We start from the raw sequence: 8,438 nt of genomic DNA on the forward strand, positions 1-8,438 counted from the left end.
GAACTGCTGGGTTATGAAGCAAACCAATTTTCAATTTTATAAGATATGCCATTTTTTTCCTCCAAAGTAGATGTACCAATTTACATTCCCACTCACAATTTATGAGTATCATATCACCCAAATCCTTGTCAACACTTGATATTGTCACACTTTAAAATTTCTGACAATCTGTGGGTGAAAAATTATATCTCATTGTTATTTTAATTTATATTTCTCTATTATTAATAATAGCTAACAATTACATAGCACTTATTCAGTGCCAGACATTATTCTAAGCAGTTTACATATATTAACTTAATCTTCACCACAACCCCTTCAGATAGTTTCTACTGTTCTCATTCTCATTTTACAGATAATAAAATGAGGTTTAATATGGTATCCAAACTTTCACAGCTTGTAAGGAGTGGTGGAGGTACTGAGACTTGGCCTGGGTCTGCACAGTTCACCATCATGTTGTCCTGGGTCCCACATTCTGCTGAGGCCAAGTGTGTCTTCATGTGCTTTGAGCCATTTGTATTTTCTCTTCTATCAAGTTCCCTATTTACATCTATAGCTAGTTTTCGATTAGGTAATTAGTGGTTCCTTCCTTCCTTCTTTCCTTCCTTCCTTCCTTCCTTCCTTCCTTCCTTCCTTCCTTTCTATCTTTCTTAAATTATTTTTATAGCTTGGATATCAATTCTTTGCCTGTTATACATGATGCAGTAATTTTTTTACAATGACACTTGTCTTTCAATGTTCCTTATTTTCTAATTGTGATTTTGTTTTTTGCCATACTTTTCTTTAAAATGTTTTGTTTCCCCCTTTTTGAACTGGTTCTGTTTGAACCAGTTCAAACTATTTTGACTGTTGTTCATGTCCTGGTGACTATTCCTGTCTGATGTCTACAGCTCAACTTATCATACAAGTTCAAGACATGACACACTAATTGCTTCAGAGATGTCTTTGCTTGAATCTCCCTCTGGTCCCTTAAACTGCAGACGTCTTATATGACCCCATCTTCACAAATATAGATACAGATTGTCACTGTTCCAACAGCCACTGTCCCACCTAAGTACGTGATCACTCAGACCTGTATGGCTGTAGTAGATTCCAAATCACTGCCCTAAAACTTCAAAAGCTTTCGGTGGTCCCCATTTTCTCCGGGAACATTCTTTTTATGTCCCTCATGACCTGGTTCCAACACTAATTTCGACCCTTACTGTCTTTCTTTGGACACCTGTGTTCTAGTCAGCTGCTGTAACAAGTCCTTGACACAGGAACCTGCTCATTCCTTGTTCTAAGGCTTAGCTCACACTACCTCCCCTGCCTGGGCTCTTTCTCCTTCTCTTCTGCTATGTAAGTGCTGCTGTTGATCTGTGTCCAGCTATCTCCCCACTTCCTTGTCGAAGTCTTCTCCAATGCTATAGCCCCCACTCATTTTCTCCACGATATCTTCCTGATATCTTCTTGCACAGACCAGCTGGATCACTCCTGTGACACTTAGTCACATGTTACCTTGAATTGTTATTCAATGGCTTCATTAAGCTGTATTGTTGGACCCTGTAGAGAAGGGACTGTGTCTTAAATTTCTTTTGTGTAATTCACAACACCTCGCACAGCATGAGACACATATAAGGTGTTAGTACTTTTCTGTGTTTGAGATGGCTAGAGTGTGGAAACCTTGTACTCACAATGATATTGGTACACCTCTTTGCAAATGAATTCATTCTCTAGTCTCAGCTCCCTAATTTGGTAGGCAGCAGAGTTTCCAAGGCTATGTGTGTGTGGACCCATCTAGCTCCTCCTTCCAAAAGTGTAAGGTTTACCATTGTGTTTACATGCTATCAAGCATTAAGAAACAAAAGGCTGTTTTTTTCCTGTTGTCTCAATATCTACTGTGACCACTTTGATCCCCACCATTGCAGACATTCACCAAATGCTAAGCTTATTGGCTCATACACGTGTGTCAGATATGGCAAAGGAGGAGAGCAGAAAGAGGAAGTGGCAGAGCCATCATATAATATGGTAAAGGAATATCAGCACCAGTTTAAATAGATAAAAAAAGAACTCCAATAGGCCTTTAGTTAATACTTGCTGAATGAATGAGATTTCTAGTAGGAGCTGCAAAATTGCTTTATTTCAATCAATTTGTGTAGAAAAAAAAAAAGGAGATTAGAATCTCTGTCTCTTTCCTGATTCTGAAAGTGGATCTTGTAGAAGGTTTATAGGGAGGAAGATTTCTGAAGTAATCGGGGACTCTCTGGGACTGGCCTCCATCTGTGTAGGTGCACAGGTGCTCTGTGAAAGAACCTGGCTACATCCTGCTCCTCAAGAAGTGACAGGAAACTTGATTCTCACCTCCTCACCTAGCCTGCATGTCATACTCTGGTATCCCCAGTTTCTATTTCTCTGTTTCACTCTTGAATTTTCTCTCTGCCCAACATCCTTCTTTATGACTCTTGGGCACAAACTTATGCAACTCTTTTTAATATCTTTAAACTGGTAGTTGACTGACTTCCTCATTGGCCAGCCCCAGTGATAATAATTTGAGACATGGATTGTCCATGATGTGAGTTCAGACCAAAAGGGGCATTTATTAATTGATTCTTTTTTCATTTTTCCCTGAAACATGTTCATACATATGTAACCCTTCAATCCTAGACACCAGGATGATTAGGTCTCCAAACAATAAACAAGATGCAAAGGAAAGCTGACCTCATCCGGAGGCCTCATTCTGCATCTCTTCTGTCCTGTTATACTCACTTACTTATCCTCCTGTGAACCCAGTAACTAGATACTAACAGAACTTGGGTTGAGACCCTCCTCAGCAGCTGAGCCAGCACTTCTGGAGGGGAGGTAAGAAGGGTCCAGTGACACCAGGGTAGCAGCTCTTCGAAGAACCATTGATCTGGCAGTTTCTGTAAGATATGCATAACTATGAGGCTGAGCTTTCTGACTGTGATACAGAAGAAAGGAGGGGCCTGAGGGTCAGGAGTGGAGCATTCTTCTGTCCCTCTGCCCTACTTTCACTGTCCTTTCATGTAGGAGAAACTGCTATCAGCATCTTTTATCATTAAAAGATGTTTTTTTCAGCATCTTTTTGTGCATATTTTGGCACCAAGAGTTTTGCATTCTGACCATCCTGAGAGATGGTAACTTTATTCATATACCATAAAATGCAGAAAAGGTGTAATTAAATAACAAGATGTGAACAATCAGAAAAGCATGTATAAGGAACACAGTTAGGGTGGGCTGGGTGCAAGAACCAGGGTCAGTAATATAGTAGGGATCCAGAGGCAAGTTGTGAGGTAGTCACACACACTTGGATGTTATTGCTTGGGGGAAGCCATTTCCCCTTGGTTAGCACCTCACCTTCAAAACTGAGGTGAGCCAGAATCTGGCCTGGCTGCTATAACTTGATTACAGAACTTAGATAAAACCCAGTTCACCTGAGAAATCATCTCTACTTCCTGGAACTGTATTGTTTACCTCTTCTGTATAGCCAGCACAGTGCTTTCCATAGAGTAGATGTTGAAAAAATATTTAATGTTTAATGAATGAACAAATAAATAGAAACAGGGAACTTGTGTTGCTTGCATATTAAAGACAGGTAAAGGGGGGTGATTCTAATTCTGGCTATCTACCTTGCTCAGCTGGAATATTGTCAAATCCCTGAAAGGTTCTTCCAAAGTAGTGTTACATTTTTAGGGGAAGAATAAGTTGGAAGTGGTGAATTAAAGTCAGGTTTAACAATCTCAAGTTGGGAGTGTTTTTTCTCACCCCCTCATCTCTCTGAGAAATAAGGGAACACAGAGAGGATTGTGACAAAGTCTGTTAACTGATAAACAATCCCCTGGTCTCTTCTTAGGCATGACTATATTTCCTGGCCCTCTCTGCAGTTAGGGCAGCCTGGTAACTCAGTTTTGACCAGTAGGATATGAGTGGAAGTATTTTATGCCACTTTCAAGCAACTTCATTAAAAAAAAATTCATACTTAGTCCTCCATGTTTCTTTGTTCCCCATCTGACTTGATGTTAATGGATATGATGGTTTGGGGTCATGAACTGGGAGACAGAGAGCCACTAGGTAATAGAAGTATGGGGCCCTGACTCCCAAGTGAGGAGCCTCAATCTGAGCAGGGACATGTGTTTACTACTTTATGCGATGAGAAATAAACTCCACTGAGATTTGGAAGCTTGTCATAGCATATCCGAAATAAGCCCAGGATATAGTTTGCTACGTTATGAAGCAGAAGCCTCTTCTCTATTCTTCAGTATAAATAAAACCAAATTGCTCTCTGAGTACTTCAGGCCTAAATGGATTAATTATTGAAACTTTTAGAGATTACTCAAAAGGTTCTTGTTTTTGTTTGTTTTATGCCTTCTACTAATGTGTTAAGGAAAGTGCTCAGAGTAGAAGAGAGATGTAAGGATGAATAAGACATGGATCTGTTCTTATGGAGATCTTGACTGATTTTGATGCTTCTGGTATTAGGTTGATGATTTGATTTGGACTCAAATATCTTGTGCTCTTGACTTTGTCTTGAAAACTGGATTCAGAACAACTCTCATTTACTTAGCCTGCTCCCACTGAAACCATTTACTTCTTCTAATTCTGAATCTACATTGTTTTCAATCATACCCTAGTGACCTGACATGGATGTGTAAACTCAGTTGAACTGATTTTGGTGCTCCTGACTCTGGCTTCGATCTTGACTTGACTCAGGGCAGCCATAGTGATTAATCTGGAAAGGTCAATTCTCCTTTCTTGGTGAAACTTGGATTTGTGTTGATTCTCTAAGCAATGATGTGAAACAATTTATGTTGACTGAAGAGAGATCAAACAGTAGAGCAAGTCATAGCAAAAAGCAAGTCATAGTTTGTGCTGCATTCACAGTTTCCACAGTTTGATCATTTCTAAATTATGTAAGATGAAAATTTCCAATAGATTATAGTAATGACATCTTATCCATTGCTAATAAGTTCCAGATGCTTTATCCATGCCTCATTAATAGGATGTGCTTCACTGTTCCAAGCTACAGTTCCCAGGAGGAACCCCAATTGGAGGAATCAGCTGTAATCTGATTTCTGGATGGTATTGAAATGTTTACACTTGAATAATATAGTGGGAACACATGCACAGTCACTTATGGACATATCGTAGATAAAGAGGCAGAGAAGAAGCTAACTTAAACTACTAAGTACCTGCATTAAATACCTAATGTGTGCAAAGCACTGAATGACATGTGTTTGGGGAGGGTACATGGAAAGGATAAGCCAAGATGAGTTAGGAGTTGTCCCTATCTTGAAGGACCTCAGTAACTAATGTAAGAAAAGGATACCCAGATGCTGAGAAAAGAAGGTGGTAAATTCAGCAATACAGACATGAATAAGAACTACTAAGGAGGTGAGATGGGGGAGATTTTCTGGAGAAGGTGGCACATGAGCTTGGTAGGATGAGTAGGAGTTTGACAGTCAAAGGTTAAGAATTGTTTGGGATGGAAGTGATGTGCAGCTTTTAGACATATGGCCCAGCTTCAGCTAAGACATGAACTTTAGTATATATATTAAATTATGTACATGTATACATTAATATATACTTATTGATATGCCACCTATTTATAGCAATAATATCTTCAGAATTTTTATGGGGGTGTGGTTATCTCAGTTTTTAAAAATTACATTCTTATGAAGTGATTTATTAAGTGAATTTATTATTATTTTTTAATGATTTTCTTTGTTGGTAGTTTCAAATAGGGAAAAAATACAATCCTTTGTCACTTGACATAGTCCAGTTTGAGTTCAGATATCATGTGCACTGTAATAGCTGTCACATATTGACTATGTGATAAAATATAAAATATGTGAAAAAGTTTTATTGAAAAATAATTGACATATATCACTGTATAAGTTAAAGGCATACAGCATAATGGCTTGATTTACATATGTTGTGAAATGATTACCACAATAGGTTCAGCAAACATTCATCTTCTCACATAGATACAATAAAAAGAAAAACAAAAAATGAAAAAATTCTCATGATGAAAACTCTTAGGATTTACTCTATTAACAACTTTTCTATAGATCCTACAGTAACATTAGCTATAGTTATCATGTTGTATGGTGCATCCTTAGTATTTCTTTATCTTATAACTGGTAGTTTGTACCTTTTGACCACCTTCCTCTAGTTCTTTCACCTCTGGCATCTGGTAACCATAAGTCTGGTGTCTTTTTATAATTCCACATTTAAGTGAAATCATATAGTATCTGTCTTTATATGTATAACTTATTTCACTTGATAATGACTTCAAGGTCCACATGGTAGGATTTCATCATGCTTTATGGCTGAATAATATTCCACTGTGTATATACTACACAACTTCCTTGTCCATTCATCTATTAGTGGATGGTTAAGTTGTTTCCATGTCTTAGCTATGGTAAATAATGCTGCCATTAATATGGAGGTGAATTTATCTTTTTTTGAGTTAGTGTTTCTGTTTCCTCTGAATATATCTCCAGAAGTGGAATTGCTAGATCATGTGGTAATATTTTTTTTTAATTTTTTGAGCTTCCTCCATACTGTTTTCCATAGTGGCTACACCATTTAAAATCCCCAAAGTGCACATATCACCTAGGCATGAGGCGATATGTCATCATCACCCTAATGACTGGTGATCTTGAGTATCTTTTCATGTACCTGTTGGTTCTTTGTATATCCTCTTTGGAGAAATGTCTACTCAAATCCTTTGCCCATTTTAAAAATTGTGTTATTTTGGGTGTGGAGTAATAGATCTACCCTGTGGCCCCACAACAGCACTGCTAGGAATTTATCCAAGGGATACAGGAGTGCTAATGCATAGAGGCACTTGTACTCCCAATGTTTATAACAGCACTTTCAACAATAGCCAAATTATGGAAAGAGCCTAAATGTCCATCAATTGACAAATGGATAAAGAAATTGTGGTTTATATACACAGTGGAATACTACATGGCAATGAGAAAGAATATGGCCTTTTGTAGCAACATGGACGGAACTGGAGAGTGTTATGCTAAGTGAAATAAGTCATACAGAGAAAGACAGATAGCATATGTTTTCACTCCTATGTAGATCCTGAGAAAGTTAACAGAAGACCATGGGGGAGGGGAAGGAAATAAAAGAAAGGTTAGAGAGGGAGGGAGCCAAAACATAAGAGAGTCTTAAAAACTGAGAACAAACTGAGGGTTGATGGGGGGTGGGAGGGAGGGAAGGGTGGGTGAGGGGTATTGAGGAGGGCACATGTTGGGATGAGCACCAGGTGTTGTATGGAAACCAATTTGACAATAAATTTCATATTAAAAAATAAATAAAAATTGGGTTATTATTATTATTTGATATTGAGTTGTATGAGTTCTTTACATATTTTGGATATTAACCCTTTATCAGATATATGGTTGCAAATATTTTTTTTTCCCATTTTGTAGATTGTTTCCCATTTTGCTGTAGTTTCTTTGGCTGTGGAGAAGCTTTTTAGTTTATTCCCACTCATTTATTTATTTATTTATTTATTTATTTATTTTATTTCTTGCACTTTAGGTGTCATATCCAAAAAATCATTACCAAGACCCAGGTCAAGAAGTGTTATTCTTATGTTTCCTTCTAGGGATTTCATGGTTTTAGATCTTACATTCAATTCTTTAATCTGTTTTGAGTTAATTTTTTGAGTGTAATATATGGGTCCAGTTTTAGTGTTTAATTATTTTATATGTAAATATTTAATTATCCTCACACCATTTATTTAAAAACTTGCTTTTTCCCCCTTTGAGTATTTTTGGTTCCCTTGTCAAATATTAGTTGACCTCTATATACTTGGGTTTCTTTCTGGGCTCTCAATTCTGTTCCATTGATTCATTTGTCTGTTTTTATGACAGTACCATACTGATTTGATGACTGTAGGTTTAGTATAGCATGAATCAAAAAGTGTGATGCCTCTTGCTTTGTTCTTCTTTCTCAGGATTTCTTTTACTATGTGGAGTCTGTTGTGGCTCCGTATAAATTTTAGGAGTTTTTCCCCTTGCTTCTGTAAAAGAAGCCATGGGAATCTTGATAGGGATTGCATTGAACCTATAGATGTTTTTTTGTTTTTTTTTTGTATTTTTGACATTTTAACAATATTAATTCTTCCAATCCAGGAACACTGGATACCTTTCCATTTATTTGTATATGCTTTTATTTCTTTCATCAGTGTCTTGTAGTTTTCAGTGTGGAGATCTTTCACCTACTTAGTTAATTTATTCCAAGTATTATATTGTTTTTGATACTATTAAAATGTAATCAAATTTTCCCCAAATTGGATTGTTAGTGTATAGAAATACTACGGATTTTTGTATGTTAATTTTGTATCCTACAACTTTACTGAACTCTTTGATTGGATGTTACGGTTTTTTGGGTTAGTCTTTAGGATTCTCTAGATCTAAAATCAT

The sequence above is a fragment of the Panthera pardus genome, unplaced genomic scaffold (genome assembly GCF_024362965.1).
Source record: "Panthera pardus isolate Hobbes unplaced genomic scaffold, ASM2436296v1 HiC_scaffold_12, whole genome shotgun sequence".
Taxonomy (NCBI): Eukaryota; Metazoa; Chordata; class Mammalia; order Carnivora; family Felidae; genus Panthera; species Panthera pardus.